The sequence below is a fragment of the Sorex araneus genome, chromosome 1 (assembly GCF_027595985.1).
Source record: "Sorex araneus isolate mSorAra2 chromosome 1, mSorAra2.pri, whole genome shotgun sequence".
NCBI classification, from domain to species: domain Eukaryota; kingdom Metazoa; phylum Chordata; class Mammalia; order Eulipotyphla; family Soricidae; genus Sorex; species Sorex araneus.
The window spans coordinates 301,489,683-301,507,190 of record NC_073302.1 but is presented as its reverse complement, the minus strand read 5'-3'; the positions used below and the strand labels follow the sequence as shown (position 1 = coordinate 301,507,190).

Here is a 17,508-nt window from a genome sequence, read left to right as displayed (position 1 = left end):
GATGTATATGCGTCTCTATGTACGTGCATGTGACCTGCTAATGTGTGTGTCTGCATATACATGTAAGCACATGTGTGGTTAAGTGTCTCGGTGTGCATGTGCCAGAATGGGTCTGTATATGTGTACATATATGTAAGGACATGTGTGTGTCTGTGTGCATGTGCCAGAATGTGTCTGTATGTGTACGTGTGTCTATGTGTCTGTGTGCATGTGTCTGTACATGTATCTGCATATATGTGTGCGTGTGTATATGCTAATGGGAGGCACCAACGCACGGGGGTTGCTGACCGCTAGGGACAGCATCGGCATCTAGGACAGTGTCCGGTGACACAGCCAGGACACAGGCCCCAAGCTCCAAGGACGCAAGGCACAGTCCCTGCTGAAGCCGAGGAGGGTGGGTTGGCAGAGTCGCTCCGCAGTGGGCGGGTGAAGACAGGGGCAGCCGGCCGTGCCCGGGATCCACGCCAGGCACCCCACTTTCTAGTTCATCCCCTCACCTGTCCCGCGGCACAGGAGAAGCTGCAGGGCTCGGCCCCCGGGCTGATAATCTGCGTGCTGCTCGGAATCTCGGATCAGAAATGTGCTCGTTTTACTCTCTGTCTGTTTCGGGGTGCATCTCAGTCGTGGCCCAGGGGGTGGTCACGACTACCGGGGCTGGGAATCAGTCCTGGGGCCCGGGGCATGCCAGGTCCAGCCACTGGACCCTCCTCCAGTAACTCGGGATTTCTCTTTTCCTATTTTTAGAACCACGCCCGGCCGTGCCCAGGGCTGACTCCTGGCTCTGCACTCAGCGATCACTCCTGGAGGGGCTCAGGGACCATTTAGGGCGATGCGGATCAAACCTGGGTGAGCTGCATGCACGGCCAGCATCCTCCCCGCTGTACCCCAGCCCCTGGGCCTTTCATTTCTCCCCACTTTGGGGTGGTCGGAGCTCACCCAGAGGTCTGAGCCAAGGCTGAAGCAAAAACCACATGAAGAACCCCGTGGACCAAGGTGCTCCCGGCTGTGCTGAGCCACAGACACACCACCTGCTGGGACCCCGCAAGGGGCCCCGGTGGCTGGTCAGCAGGCCACGCGGTCACCGCCCAGATGCTCCCAACAGCTCCCAGCCTCAAGCTTTCTGGGAATGCCTTTCTATCCAGAAAGTTCCAAAGTTCCTGACTGCGAGGCACACAGTGGTCTGCACCCCCTTCGAGCACTCAGGGCATATGTGGAGGTCTCCTGAGGGGGCCCCGAGTCCCATACCCCGTGCCACCCATGTGGCCCCTAAGCAGCAAGCGGGTGGGAGACAATCAACGGGGCAGACAGGCAAGGCCCCAAATTCAGTCCCCAAGTGCCAGCCACGAGGAATCTCTAATTTATGTTACTGTTTTTGTGGCCACACCAGGCAGTGCTCAGGGCTGACTCCTGGCTCTGCACTCAGGGATCACTCCTGGCAATATCTGGGGACCAATGCAAGGCCGTACCCACAGTGCTATGACTCTGGGACCTCTATTTAAAAATAAGCTTCTCCATCACTCCAGCATTCGCCAGGCTCAGCCATCCAGTGCTCCCAGCACCAGGAAATACAGAGAGGCCAGCTCAGCCCCCTCCGGCCTCCCCCCCAACCCCCCGGCGCTGACCCCCTGGCTCAGGGCTCAGGAGGACCAAGATGCTTCAGACTCTGGGAAAACTTGAAACTGGATTCTCAGGACGGGAAAACTTGAAACTGGATTCTCAGGACTAACAGGATGAGTAAAATTGGTTTGGGTTTTGTTTGGGGGCCACAACCGGCAGTGCTCAGGGGTTCCTCCTGGCTCTGTGCTCAAGAATTACTCCCAGTGGGGCCCAGGGAACCATCTGGGATGCTGGAGATCGGACCCACGGTAAGGTGTAAAGCAAGTACCCTGCCCATTGTACTACTGCCCCAGTCTTGGAGGTTAAAGTTTTCCAGGGACCCCTGGAGGTGGGGATGACCCCACAGCTGCACCTGGGAGCGAGCAGCATGCAGAGACGCCCAGTGCGGCATCAGCAACAGGCGCCATTAACGGCACTAGCGGCAGAGTGCCATCAGCACATTCTAGCAGCAGGGCTGAGGGGCGCGGCCGAACCGGGTTTTATGCCCAGCATCCCATACGGTCCCCAGGACTAATTATTGAGTGCAGAGCCAGGAGTAACCCCTGCGCATCTCTGGGTGTGACCCAAAAGCAAAACATAAATAAATGCCTTTTGAACAGCTGGGAAGTTTGAGGTTCCCCAAGACGCTACCGACCGACTCTGCCCAGGTATCCGAGGCTTTCCTGGCTGCTGGGGGGAGAGGAAGACGCCTCCTCTGCACGGAAGAGCTGGAGCCAGTGGGGGAGGGGAGCCTGCGAGGTCTGTGGGGGCCAGCAAAGGGCCACAGTGAATGCCTGGGTCTAGGAGCCCCAACATGGACCCCTCAACACATTCCAGGTCGTCTAGGGATGACTACCTGTGACTCAAAAATATAGTGTGAGGGAGCGAGGCTGGGGTGTGCGAGGGAGCAGGTGGGCTGTTGTGGGGGCAGGGCCAGAAGGTGTGAGGATGCGGGGTTCGGATGTGTGAGGGAACAAGCAACGATGTGTGGGGAGGTCCCGATTTCCACACCCGGAACTCCACGTCCCCCATCCCGGTACCCAGGAGCGGGTGGCCCCCACAACCAACCATGACAGGCAAAGAAATGCAGCAGCCCTGTGTCTGCAGGCACCACAGGGCCGAGGGCGTGCAGGCTGGAGGGTTCTGGGTTTGCGTGGAGAGCGTGGCCTGTGGGTGGGAATCGGATTTTTATTTAAACAACCCCCCCTCCGCCCTCCCCCTTTTCCTGCTGTAGTGCTGACCGAGGTCAAGCACATCTGCCTGTGCCGCTCACACACCCCGGCGAGCAGGGACATGGCATGTGGCTACAGCGCTGGCCACTGACCATGGAGCACACGGGCAGCACCTGCATCACTCACGGTGCTTACGTTCTGAGTCCCTGAGCCGTCTCGCATGGCGCACTTCAGAGGGTTTGGGGTGGGGGCGGTTAGAGGCCATACCTGGCGGTGCTCAGGGGCTCACTCCTGGCTCTGCACTCGAGATCACTCTGGGCGGGCTCAGGGACTGATATATACAGTGATATGCACAGTGCCAGAGACTGAATCCGGGTCAGCCCCATGCAAGGCAAATGCCCTCCCCGCTGTCCTATTGCTCAGACACCCCCCACCCCGCAAAAAGTGATTTTTGTTGTTGTTGTTTGTTTTTTGGGTCACACCCAGTGATGCACAATGGTTCCTCCTGGCTCTGAACTCAGAAATTACTCCTGGCAGTGCTCAGGGGACCCTATGGGATGTTGGGAATTGAACCCGGGTCAGCCACATGCAAGGAAAACACCCTATCTACTGTCCTATCACTTAGGCCCCCCAAAGTGATCTTACAGAGGGGTCCTAACCCACAGCTGGAACAGGATGCATGAGTCATCACCCCTCCTAGCTAGCAGAGAAAACTGGGATGCCCACACGGAGGTGGCCCACCATAGGGGGGCGTAGATCAGCGAGTCCTCACAGCTGGGGTGTTCAAAGTCAGAGTGACAAAACAATACAATCAGGGCCCGTCTCAGAGACCAGAGGGCGCAGGCCCCAGAGCTGCAGAGAAAGGGGCTGAGAGCACCGCCAGCTCCTGTGGTGGCCTGCAGTATCAAGCAAAGTGGGTGGCGTCCACGGGGCAGCCGCCGCCAGTCTGCCCATCCAGCTCTGACTGCAAAAGTCCCCCCCAAAACCTCACTGCTGGGGCTGGAGCAATAGCACAGCAGGTAGGGCGTTTGCTTGCATGCAGCCGACCCGGGTTCAATTCCCAGCATTCCATATGGTCCCCGGAGCACCGCCAGGAGTCATTCCTGAGTGCAAAGCCCTGGAATCCCTGTGCATCGCCAGGTGTGACCCAAAAAGCAAAAAAAAAAAAAAAAAAAAACCTCACTGCTACCAGCCTGCTGCTGACTGACGCCTGACCGATGGCCATGGCTGATGAATGCTGAAGCTTGTTGCCATGGCCAACAGGCCTGAGAACCCGCCAAGAACATCAGGAGGGAAACTCCAGGCAGTGGCCCTGAGTCTCCATGACGGATCCCCCTGCGCTTGGGGTCCCAAACGGACCTTCACCTCTGCACAGACTGTCTGTGGCAAGGGGTGGGGCAGAGCCGGGCAGTGGCTCCCCTGGGGTTCGGCAGGGCTCAGCCCAGGATTGGGGGGGGGTGCTCAGGGACCACGAGCAGCAGGTCCTCCAGGGTCACCTGCTTAGGAAGAACGCGACTCTCGGCGAGACTATGTTGATGGTGGCTGGAAGGTGGACGAGACGACCGCCAAGGGCAGGCACGGGCTCCCCGCATGCCAAGAGCTACCCTGTGCATACATGGACACACATGCTCACGTATGTGCCTACGTGTGTGTGCACGCATGCAGAGCTGGGGTGCTGAGCCCTGTGTGTACGTGTGTGTGTGTGTGTGTCTGTGCGCGCACACACGCGTGCATGCAGAGCCCAGTTCCCACTGCATAGGCTGACACCCCATAGAGGGCAGCTTGAGCCATGCAGTCGGGGTGACCTTCCAGCTCCTAGGTTCCCTGCGTGGGAGAGGACTTGGACACAGGCCACAGGACCCAAGGGGGGGAGGGGGTCGCAGCCAGGCCCTGGCGTGGGCAGCCAGGGGTGTCTAAAAGGAACCCACGAACTGGTGACAACTGGGACACGCTACCCCTTCCACGCCCAAGGCGGGCAGTGCGGTGACCTCACCCAAGCAGGAAAACCCTGGCCCATGAGCAGCTGTGGGGTCACACGCCCCAGCGCCTCCCCGGGGCCGGCAGACCGCTTAGATCCCCGTTTGCCAGAGGCTGGCTGGGCCCATCCCCCCGGAGCAGAGCTGCGCTGAGCGAGCTGGTATAAGGAATCATTGGCAAAATTGCGGGCGTCTCTGAAGGAGGCGGCAGGAGGCCAGGGTCACAGTCCAGGGTCAGGGACGCAGGCTTCGCTGGGCGAGGGCCAGAGTCCATCCCGGCAGCCCCAGCCCCCACACCTCAGGGTGGGTCTGGTGTCTGGGCAAGAGCACTGGACGGTCCAGCGCAGCTGGACAAGTACTGACAGGAGTGGCCCCCTGCTAGGGACACCCCCAAAAGCAGGAAGGAAGCACGTGGGCTTCTCGGACACGAGCCTGTTGTTTGGGGGCCACACCTGGTGGTGCGCAGGGTTCACGCCTGGCCCTGCACTCAGGGTCCTTCCGGGAGGACTTGGGCAGAGGGGGGGGCTGGGGGTGAGACCCGAGACAGCTGCGTGCGAGGCCTCGCCCTCCCGGCTGTGCGAGGGCCGTGGCTGGCCGCACTTTATTCCTGTGTGTGCAGCCTCTGGCTCGGCCGAGGAGCCTCCCGGGGGCCAGCCCAGCCCGTGGCCGCCAGCGGGATCTGGTTTCAGTCCCCCCAGCCTCGCGCTGGGTGAGCAGCACTGTGGGTTGTGAAATGTAGACACTAGTTCAAGGAGAGGCGGGAGGAGGGGGTAGGACAGGGGCGTCTGGGGGACCCGGAGGGCGGTCCCAGAGAAATTCCAGTTCTGCGAGCTGAGCAGAGCACGTCGCTGGCGCTCTGGCCAACCCCTGCCCGCACCCCACCCCCACCCTTCCCCCAGCACGCGTGCAGTACGGATCCCTGACATCCAGCCGGCCCCAGCTCTGAATCGCTCCCGTCTGTTCGAAGCCACAGAACCACTGAGAACACCAGGGGTGGGGTTGGGGGTGGGGGGGCTTCTCCCAGCTCCCAGCTCGGTGCTCAGAAGTCATCCTGAGTACACTGGGGACCATTGCACAGTCTCCGGCCCACAAAGCCTGCAGTGTGGCCTGCTGAGCCTGTCCCCTGCCCAGGACTGGCCTTGCTGTGCACCGGTCACCACACAAAAGCACCCACGGGGCCAGGGGGGTCGGAGGTAGATTTCACTGGCTGTAGGGGACCTTTCTGGACCAAGGAAACTGCCCTGCCCCAAAATGCACTGGTCAGGGGCTGGAGCAACAGTGCAGTGGGCAGGGTGCTTGCTTTGCATGAAGCGGACCCGAGGTCGATCCTCAGCACCCCAGATAGTCCCCTGAGCCCTGCCAGGAGTGACCCCTGAGCACAGAGGCAGGGGTCCAAACAGGTAACCCTGAGTACCGCCGGGGGTGCTCCACCCCCACCACGGACGAAAAGCATTTGTCAAAAGGGCTTTGGAACCCAGCACAGGCCTTATGCAAATCACCTCTCCGTTACACCAAGAAAAAGACAAAAAGCCCCCCCCAAACACACACACCCCGTCAGAGCAGGCCCTGTGTCCGGCCACCGGCCGCCCACTGCAGAACTATGGCCAGGCCAGCAGGCAGCCGAGATCTCCACGGCTCTAGCGCAGTGAGTGCCACAGCGGCGACAGTCCCCATGAAAACGGAAAGTGACAGGCCAACAAGCAGGACGCCTGCCTCACAAGCAGCTAGCTCGGGCCCAACCCCCAGACCAGGAGTGACCCCTGGGTATAGAGCCAGGAGCAAGGACGCCCTGAGCACAGCCAGGTGAGGCCCAAAGATCAAAAGAGAAAAAGGGAAAAAACAGACAACAAGGTGACTGCGGAGGGGAAGCAGGAGTGAAGCACAGGCCCCAGGGAGAGCCCCCCACATCCACACCTGGAAAGGGGGCGCTGAACCCCCCAGGCGCTTCCTAATAAGTCTCCAGGCCTTCCGGGTCCCCAATAACCAGAGGACAGAAAGGGTGGAGGGCATCTGTCCTTTTTCCTGTTTTGCTCTAAAAGCACATGTGCAGTGGCACATGTGCTGCTTGTGCCCACAGGGCCGAGCACATGTGTGGCCTGCATCTCCTCGAGATGTGGACTGCCAGGCTTTCCTACCTAATGCTAGGGTGTGTGTAGGGGCTCGCTCCGCCTCTGGAGAAACCCACACTCTCTCAAGTGCCTTATTCTCTCTCCCTTTCTCTCCCTCCCTCCCCTTCCTAAAAAAAACTCCAAATATAATGTTTTTTACTTCAAAAAGTAAATTACACACACACATACACACACACACACACACAGGGCCAGAGAGTGCAGAGATTAAGGCACTTGCCTTGCAGGCAGCAGACCCAGGGGTGATCCCCAGGGCCCACCAAGAGGGCTCCCTGGGCAGAGCCAGAAGGAAGCCCTGTGCACCACCACATGTGGCCCCAAATCCAAACACAACTTGAAAAAAATGGGCCAAAGAGACAGCACAGCAGGCAGGGTGCTTGTCTCGCACGCGGCTGACCTGGTTCTGATCCCTGGTTCCCCATCTGGTCCCCTGAGCCCCGCTAGGAGTGCCTCCTGAGCAGAGCACCAGCAGGGCGTGTCCCCTGAACCAACAATAAATAGAAACACAGGCACTGATGTGCGGCCAGATAAATCCTCCCGGTCCCACTGTGTGGCCTGGAAACTGTTCTCAGCACAAAGCAGCAGACAGGCACCTGCGGCCCTTTACCACCAGGAGCCAGAGACACCAATGTCGGTGTCAAACCACCAGGCGCTACCTACATATTTGCTGCCCCATGCGCAAGATGGAACCCAGGGCCTGTGCTCTAACCACTAAACCACCTCCCCGGCCCCCTACTGCTTCTACTTATCACAAGCATCTAAAAGGCGTCATCCCTGGGGCCACAGTGATAATACAGCGGGTGGGGCATTTGCCTTGCACGCAGCCAATCCAGGTTCAATCTCCCCCCTCCCCACCCCCCCATCCCAATATGTTCCCCCAAGCACCGCCAGGAGTGATTCCTGAGTGCACAGGCAGGAGTAATCCCTGAGTGACACAAAAAGCCAAAAAAAATATTTTTTTTTTCACAAATAAATAAAATGGGTCATTCCCAGGGTCACATGCCCCCACACTTTTTCTCCATGTAAAGAGGGGGCGCTTTCTGGCCCAAGGCTCATCTCCCCCCAGGCTGAAATGTGTGCATGAATCTCGTGGACCTGCAAATCATCTTGCAGCTGTCTCCAAACAGGAAAGAGACGTCCACGCGTCTCCCTTCTCTGCTGAACTCGCCAGAAACTCTTGCTGGGGGGTGTAGCCTAGCAGGGGGCGCCCCCTCTCACAGGTAGGGCAGATCCAAAGACACCAGGAGACATTTTGACACTGGCGACGGTGCTGAAACTCAGACCCTGAGAAAGGCGGGGAGCGGAGGCCCCCCCACCTGTCACCCCACGGAGCTCATGCAGAGGCATCCTGAGATCGGGGGCCGCTGGCTCCTCCTGCGAACACCAGGCCTGCCCCGCTTACCAGCCTCACCCTGCCCGGGGCTGCACTGGACACTCCCCCGAGCAATCTCACAGCGTCGCTCCCACCTGCCCTGCTTTCCCCCCACCCCCGCCCGCCTCCACCTCCCACGTGGGTCCACGCTGGACCACAAAGGGCAGAAGCCTCTCCCGTGGCACACTCTCTGCGGGGACCACCAGCCGTGCCCCGTCCCGTCCTTGAGCAGTCAGACAAGTCACACATGGGGAGAAATGATGTGTTGAAGGAACAGCGGGGAGGGGAGGGGGGGGTCGAGAGATGGTGCCGCCGCCATTAGGGCACACACCCAACAAGCGCCCGGCCTGGGTTCAATTCCCTGCCCCACACAACTCCCCGGCACCTCCAGGATGGCCCACGGACCCCCAGCATGACTGAGCAGCACACCCTCGGGGGGCTTGAATGGAATCAATGGCCTGGTTTGCTGAGAATCACCCATGGGGCCCTCAGTCCTCCTGAGCACGGTTTGAGAGCATCCCCCAAACACAGCTGACACAGAGCACCCCCAAGCCCCCCAGGGGTTCCTCAAACGCCACAGCAAGGCAACAGCTGACTTAGAAATGCTGAAGACTTTGGCAGAGGACGCCAGAGGGGCCACTCGGCTGGCAAATGCCACCGAGAGTTACAAGACACCCCAGCACACAGCCGGAGCATGGACACCAGCAAAGGCACCCCAGGCACACTCATCAGGGGAGACACGGCCACGACGGCACAAAGGACGGTGGTCTGGTGGGTTCCCACCAGTTCAAGACTCTCCTCCTGGGTGACCCGTCAGCCTTGGTCCTGGGCATCTCTCATTCACACAAACACCTGCCCACCAACGCTGGCTATCTCGGCTCACTGCTAAGTGCCACCACAACCTGCAGGGCCAGCTTTGCACACCTCAGGCTGATCCACCGACTGCAGCCTCAGAGCACTGTGGCCAGAGGGCCCAGCACCCCCAGCAGAAGGGACAGAGGGAGGCCCAGAGAGACCCCTGCAAGGCGCCCAGGACAGAAACCACATGCAGCCTGTACAGACGAGGGAGCGAGCCGGCCCGATGCTAGGACAGTGTGTCTGTGTCAGTGGACACCTGTGCAGACTCACGCAGTGGACACCCCTTGAGAGGACATAAACCAGGGACTCTGGATGCAACTCACTGACCAATTCACACGCTACCCATCCCGCCGTATTGTCCCAGCGCCCCCTTAGAAAACTCGATACAGAAGCAAGCAGTACTAATGTTTTAGAATGAGAATTATGCTTCCTCCCAGTTATTGTCTATGCACTAAGGTCTTTGCTTGAGGGTGAGGAACATAGGAGGGTGCGGGCCATCCCCGGTGTTACACAGGGCCTACTCTTGGCTCTGTGCTCAGGGATCACTCCTGGCGGGGCTGGAGGAGACGCTCGAGTTCACACCAGGTGTGGCCACATGAAGGCCAAGTGCCGTAACTCCTCTCCTCCTTCTGGCTCTTTTGTTTGTTTGTTTTCTTAAGATTTAAAATCATATCCTAGATGCCTCTTACGGTTTCGCATAATCATTTCTCCACGTGGTTTTAATACTCCTAAACAGTGCTGGGGAGACAGCACTGCGGGCAAAGTGCACGCAGCTGACCCAGGTTCGATCCCAGGACCAGCATACAGGTCCCCAGGCCCCGCCAGGAGTGATCCCTGAGCACAGAGCCAGGAGTAGCCCCTGAGCACTGCCAGGTTTGGTCCCAGGAATCAACAAACAGAAAATTGCAGAAAAACATCACCCGATTTGGCATGTATCCCTTGCCACATCCGTTTCTGAATCCGGGCCCTCGTGTGAGATGCTAGGATCCGTCTTCTAATGAAGCGATGCCTCCCTCCCACCTCTGCACCCTCCACCAAGCTAACAAGCAAACCGCTGCACCCTAACAAGCAAACCGCTACACCCTCGCCTCCAGCCCCTGGGGAGGGAGCGGAGCTGAAGGCTAAGAATAGAACCCAGGGCACTCACGGTCAGACCCCCTTCCAGGCTGACTCAGAGCTGCTCATAACGGGTCTTGCATGCGACTGTCAGATTACATGAGTAACACCACGCAGCCTGCAGCCCACCTCTTTGCAAACATGGTCAGGGCCCCCACGGATGCTCCAGCTGCTGAGTGCTCGAGCCAGCATGGTGCCGAGTGGGAGCAGGGGGCAGGGTCCCGTCAGCAGGGAGGCTGACGGAGCCTCACTTCCCCCCAGTTTGTGTGTTTGTTCGCTTTTTTTGGTTTGGGGGCCACCCTCAGCAGTGCTCAGGGCTTCCTCCTGGCTCTGTGTCCAGAGGTCACTCTGGGGTGGTGCTTGGGGGACCCTGTGCTTGCCAGCAGTCGAGCTGGGGTCTGCCTTGTGCAAGGAAGCGCCCTCCCACTGTCCTTCACTCGTCTCCAGCCACCCAGGTTTAAGCTTCGGCTTCCATCCTGAACGCAGCACAAAGCCGGGGTTTCTTTTCCACCATCAGACTTTAGGCCCAGGGAAAGCAGGGCATGTCCCCTCACAGACCCAGGGCCCCTGAGAACATAACAGGTGACACTGACTCACACGTCCCCACGCTATTACCCAACCTGGCTCTCCAGGGATGCAAGACCAGGCTGGCACATGGTCACACCTGACAGACATAAGAGGGGAAGGTCTGAGAGTCGCTGGGGTCCCTGGGGTCTCTGGCTCCCAAGCACAGCCCGGCGTCCTCGCTAGTGGGACCTCCACTCCCACCGGAAGGGGCTACAAACCCAAGGGAGAGCCACACAGAAGGAAGGGCGTTTGCCCTTGCACTAGACCAACCCGGGTTCGGTCCCAGACCTGGTATGGTCCACTCCACTCACAATCTGCTGAAGAAGGGAAGGAGAAAGGAAGGGAGGGAGAGGGGGAAAGAAAAATGGAAAAAAGAGAGAGGGAGGGAGGGAGGGAAGAAAATAAGAAAAAAGGAAGGAAGGAAGAAAGGAAGGAAGGAAGGAAGGAAGGAAGGAAGGAAGGAAGGAAGGAAGGAAGGAAGGAAGGAAGGAAGGAGGAAGTAATGAGGGAGGAAGAGAGGAAGAGGAGGAAGAGAGGAAGAGAAGGAGGAAGGGAGGAAGGAAGAAAGGGAGGGAGAGGGGGAAAGAAAAATGGAAAAAAGAGAGAGGGAGGGAGAGAAGAAAATAAGAAGGAAGGAAGGAAGGAAGGAAGGAAGGAAGGAAGGAAGGAAGGAAGGAAGGAAGGAAGGAAGGAAGGAAGGAAGGAAGGAAGGAAGTCAGGCAGTTAGCTGCAGCCTACAGAAATCCCAGGTCCGTACCCACGCGCCTGCCCGGAGAGTGAGCCCCAAGCCCCAATTCCCGTGCGTGGCTCTCCGTGACTGAGGTCGCAAACACAACAGCCAACAGGGCCCAAACCAGGGAATGAAAAGTGAGCCAGAGCAAGCGTGTGAACGGGGTAGCAAGGGGAAGCCCTGGGGTCAGGCGACCTCGGGAGCCCCAGGCAGCCCACTCAGGGCCAGCAGCCTCCTGAGGGACCTCCCGAGTCCCCAATCCTGCGGTTGGGGACCTCTCCAAGGTCAGAGCTCCCCGGGGAACGAGGGATAAGTGGTGCTTACCAGGATGCAACACCGTCCTCCCTGCCTCCCCCCCACTCCTGAATTACTGTTTGGGTTTAGGGGAAACCACGAAGGGGCCCCACAGACAGGCAGCCCTCTACAGTCCCACCTCACGGCTCTACACCGTCCTGAGCTGCCATCTGCGCTCAGTAAAACCACATCCACGTGTGGGCCACCGGTGGAACGCGCCAGTACCCACCTAATGTTGGAATCCATGCTAGAATTATTCCACACCAGGGGATGCCACGTCCCCAGTATTCATTCTCAGACCTACCTCACAGGCCACATCATCTTCGTGTGGCCTAGACACACACAGACACAGACACAGACAGACAGACACACACACACACACACACACACACACACACACACACACATCCCCGTCAGTCCAGTTGCTTCCAGCCATGTGCGGGTCCTGGGCGCCTGAGGGACCAGGTTCTCCTCCTGCTGAGGAAGCCACCTGCGGCACCAACACACAGGGTCTCTCTCCTCACACCCACAGCTCTCCAACGCCCATCTCTCCTCGGCCTGTCACTTCTCTCCAGTGCTCAGGAGCCACTCCAGCCAACTGGCCGAGCAGAACATGCTCTACCCCTACGGTCTTCCACATCCCACTACAAGCCGTTCTTGCGTGATGCAACCTGGTGGAATTTGGCTCTCCTGGGGCACAAGAAGTCTTTTTGATCGAAAAAGAAAAGGGAAGAAAAAAAAATGCATCCGAGGAGACAGCACTGCGCAAAGGAAGGACGAACTTCCAGAACGTAAATTTTTACCAGCGAGAGTGAGTGCGCTCGCTGGTGGTGTCCATTTCGTTTCCTAACGCAGGTCCCGGTTTTAAAAAACGGTGCAAAAAACACAGCTCCAAAGTGAAGAAACCAGCTTAGCGCCCGCTCCGGGCAGCGGCTTCTTCACGGCCAGATTCCCACTGAAGGTTCCGGGCCAGCCCGCCTGCCGCTCTCCCCACCCGAGGGAGAGCCAGGCCCCAGGCAGCTGACAGCAGGCGCCTTCTCCGCTTTCTGCGGCCTTTTGCAATCCCGCACCGAATCCAGCGGCCCTCAGATGTTGCAAGCGGAGGCCTGGGGAAGTCATTCAGCAAACCACCCTGCACGGTCCTAGCAATGAAACGCAGGCAAGGGGGTCTCTGGAAGTACCTACCAGACCCGGTCGCCCCAGGAGTCAAAACAGGCCTGCTCGTGGCGAGGGCCTACACCCCAACCCCCTCCCTGCACCTGGACAGCATCCTGCTGCTCCCCGATCTTGGTGCTCACCTCCCCCCCCACACACACACAGACACACACCCCAGCCCCAGAAAGAGCCACCAGGGAGAGTTCGAAGGTCTCCATGGAGAACAAATGTCAAACTGCCTGGAAGCTTCAGTCTTCAGTTTCACATAATTCCACACAACTTTCCCCCCCACCTCTAAACCCCGACTCAGGGTGGAGCCCACGGCCCCATTCTCGATCCTGACATTCAGGGACCCCACCGTACTGGCATTTCAGAAGCAGGCCTTCCTAAAGCCTCGTCGCCCTGAACGCCACTTGCTCCATCCGTGCCCAGAATCTCCCCTCCCCTCTCCCCTGGGGGCCCTAGCAACCTTTCCCCACACACCCGCCCACTGCAGAACCTCATCTGCCTGCAGGTCACCACGCTCAGGCTGGCTGGGCAAACGCCTAGCACCTTCTCTGCAGCCCAGTGTGAACTGCACCTCTCCAACACACGCTTCCGATTTCTCAAGTTACCCATTGCCGGAGCTCCCAGGCCTGGAGCGCCACAACTTTCCACCAAGAGCTCATTTATTTCTGTACTTCTCTTCCCTTCACACCCCGTGGGGGCCCCTCCACCAACACCCCATGTACTTGAGCAGGTCTGTGTTCTCCAAAGCTGGAGAATCTCCTCCTTCCCCTTTCCAGTTTATCCCAGTCCAAACACGGGACATTCCTGCTTACTGATCTGTCTCCTAAAGTACTTTGGAAAGAAAAACTTCCTTTGGGGCTAAGTGATGGTACAGTGGGCACTTGCCTTGCACGCGGCCGACCCAGGTTCAATCCCTGGCTGGCATCCCATATGGTCCCCCAAGTGCTGCCAGAAATAACCCCTGAGTATCATCGGGTGTGGCCCCAAAACAATTTTAGGAAAGAAAAAACTTCCCAGGGGCTGGAGAGATAGCACAGCGGGTAGGGCGTTTGCCTTGCACGCGGCCGACCCGAGTTCAAATCCCAGCATCCCATATGGTCCCCTGAGCACGGCCAGGGGTAATTCCTGAGTGCAGAGCCAGGAGTAACCCCTGTGCATCGCCAGGTGTGACCCAAAAAGCAAAAAAAAAAAAAAAAAAAGAAAAAAAGAAAAAACTTCCCAAATACTCTTTGCATGCCACAAAGGCCCCCCTGAAGCCCCCACCTCAGGGCATACAGCATACTCGAGGTTAGTGCTCTCGGGGACTGAAACCACCCTCCCTATTGCCCCTCTCCAGCCTTCATCTCCTGTTGAGGGAAAGGTCCTGGTGTGGCCACAGTCATCTCCCTGGGTCAGGAAAGCCACAGCACAAAGGCCCCTCTCACTCCTGTGCCGTCTCCCCCTGTGCCCCTGCGCCTTACGGAGACTTTGGTTTTTGGCTTTTGGGGGGTCACACTTGGTGATGCTCAGGGGTTCCTCCTGGCTCTGCACTCAGGAATCACTCCTGGCAGTGCTCAGGAGACCCTATGAGATGCCAGGTATCGAGTCAGCTGCGTGCAAGGCAAACGCCCTCCAGGCTGTGCTATCGCTCTGGCCCCTTATGGGGGCACATTTATGCTTTAGCGCTACATGCGTTTGACTTATTTCTGAGCTTACTGCTCTAAGTCCAACCTCCAAAGTTCATCCCACTCAGACACAAGCGCCCCCCCCCCCCCCTTGCAGTCAGAGGACATTCCCTCCAAGCCAAGCTCTCAGACCATTCCACCTGGCAGTGGGGCTCCCCAAGGCCACAGGTTTCTGGGTCTTCCCTGTTCTCCCTGGAATGCCAGGCCTCGCTGCAAACACAGAAGCCCCGCAAAGGTAGCTGAGGCCTGAACTCAACTGCTTCTTCCTCCGGCCCTGAGTTCCTGGGGACGCCACCCTCCACCTACACCCACAGGCTGGCGAGCCTCTGATCCATAGCTGATCACCCACTTTCCATGAACCGCACCAAACAGGCTTTTCCCGACTAGAGGGGTGTCAGGAAAGTAGGTAGGAGCCCCTTGCAACCCACGATGGGCCCGGGTGCTGAAAGCTTCCAAGGCCACCATGAACCGACCAGGGAGGAGGCCGAGGGGGGGGCGGGGGATACACTGCCAAACAGGTGGGCTGCTTTAGATTCCAAACGCACAGCGAAAGCCCAGGCGCCAGCCCCCGGCTCCAAAGCGGGCAGAGAAACTGTTGCCCTGAAATTATTTGCACATGCCAAATTCCCGGCCCGCTCGGGAAGGCCCCCTCCCCCCCGCCGCTCGGGCACCCCGCGTGCCCCTAGTGCCAGCTCCCGGGAGGGCGGGGCGGGGGGCACCGGTGAGGCGAGGCAGGGTGAAACCGCGCGGAAGGAAGTGGGGGTGGACAGAGGGGCCAGCAGGGTGGGGGCGGCCCCGCGCGCGCTCGAGGGTGTGTCGCGGCGCGGCCCGGGGCCCGGCACCCGCTCGCTGGCGCGGTGGAGGAGGAGGAGGAGGAGGTGGAGGAGGAGGAGGAGGAGGAGGAGGAGCGGGACCGCCGGGCCGGAAAGGGTCCGGGCGAGGGGGGCAGGTCCGGCCGGTCCCGTCTGCGCGGCGACTCGGAGGCCAGCGCTGGAAGTTGGGGCCGCGGGGCGCGCGCGATCCACAGTCCCCCCCGCGCCCCGCGCCCCGCGCCCCGCGCCCCGCGTCGCTCACCTCGACCGGGCAGCTCCCGCCCCGACAGCTCGGCGCCGCCTGGCTCGGGGCTGCGGCGGCCGCGGCCCAAAGCCTGCTTCGCGCCCACCTGGCCGGCCGGCCCTCCCTCCCCGGCCCGGCGCTCACGTACGCGGCCGCGGCCACAACCCGGCCCGGATTCCCCGCCCGGGAAGGGAGCGCGCGGGCGCGCGGACACACCCCCCGCCCCGCGTACACAGTGGGCGCTCAATAAGTGCCCAGCGCACATGCGCACTCGGCCCTGACCCGGGGCCGACCCCCCACCCCCCGAACCCCGCTCAGGGCTGGGCCCCCTCCCCCGCGCGCCCGCACCGCCCAAACTTTCTCGCGCCTCCGCTTCCAGGCCTGGCGCCGGGACGGGCGGCTCAGAGCACGGCCGAGCTCGGCCCCCCGGGCGGGGAAGGCGGGGGCGGGCCGGGCTGGGGCTCGCCAGGCCGAGTGGATCGTACCGGGCCGGGCCGGGCCGGACCGGCGGGGGCGCAGCCGGGACCCGGCGGGGCGCGCGCGCGCGGCGAGCTGCAGACCCACCTTTGCATGGCCCCGCGCACGTCATGGTGCCTGCTCCATTTTAGGGCGTTTGACTGGGTTTTGCTCGGCGGAGGTGGGCGGGCGAGGTCTGGAATGAAATGGGAGAAAGTTAACGATTAGCCGTCGGGGCCTGGGCGCACAGTCCCCGCCGCGCGCGGCCCCGGCCTTTGGAGAATTTGCCACGAGGGGAGTCGAGCTGTTCCGCTGTCTTGCTCTGGGTTTGGGTGGTTTATTGACCTATTTATTTTATTATTATTATTTATTTTTTAGAGCTAAGGCCCGGGAGCGCCGAGGGGGGCCCCAAGAACCTACATATTCATCAGGAAAGCAGCGGCGCGGGGAATCCGCCCTCCCCTCCCAGAGCGCCGGATCTGTTTTGGGTCCTACTTGTTGAATTTCCAGTTCCCCTACAGTCTGAGCCAGGCTGATTTTCTTGCAGCGAGGGTGCTGGGAAGACACAGAGGCGAGGAGCCGGGCTTGTGATTCTGATGTAACTGCCCCGCTCGCTTTATGGTCTCCCGCTGGCCCCTGAATTTGCCTTGGGGGGGGGGGGGGACACTGGGCGTAATGCCTCGCTCCGGCCAAACAAGCAATAAATATCCCTGGCTTCTCACTGACCACCTCCCACCCTCGGGAAAAGAAGGACAGTCTCTAAATAGAAGCCAAAGTCCTTAAGGACCTTGATTCTCCGCTGGGGGCGGGGGTAGCTGGGGGCCCCAGGAGACAGGCTGGCCAAGTGGGGAGACCTTTCTGATCATTGCAGTCAGTGGGAGGTTTGCTTCTCAAAACCAGCTAAGTAGGTGGAGCCCATTTGCTGTTGCTAAAACCCGAAGCCCAGCCCACAAGGGTCTCCAATGCCAAGAGCGCCATGTCCGAGGAATCGCTCCAGAGTCCAGCTGCTTCGGAATAACTCACCGAAGAATTCTAACCTTTGAACTCCCCTCCTCCAGCAAGCATCCTTGGTTTGCATGAAAAAGAAGCAGAGGAGATAGGGGCCAGAGCAACAGCACAGGGAATAGGGTTTCTGTGCCTTGTACACTGCCGACTGGGGTTCAGTCCCCAGCACCCGCTACGGTCCTGTGAGCACCGCCCAGAGATTCCTGAGCTCAGCGCCAGGAGTAAGCCCTGAGTAGTGCTGGGTGTGCTACCCCCCTTTAAAAAAAAATGTAAAAAGACTGAATATCTGAAAGGACCCCAGGGAGAAGACTCAGAGGACCAGAGAGATGCAACAGTAGGTAGGAAAACATGGAAAT

At 59.7% G+C, this 17,508-nt stretch overlaps 1 protein-coding gene across 1 annotated transcript in view; it reads right to left on the bottom strand.

The window, feature by feature from the left end:
- The window catches only part of ZNF395 (zinc finger protein 395), a 28,421-nt gene extending 12,533 nt beyond the window's left edge, over nucleotides 1–15,888 (bottom strand). The window contains exon 1 of the mRNA XM_004614743.2: nucleotides 15,710–15,888. The gene's annotated coding sequence lies outside the window, so the exon portion shown is untranslated. The remainder of the gene's footprint in view (nucleotides 1–15,709) is intronic.
- Nucleotides 15,889–17,508: the final 1,620 nt, after the last annotated feature.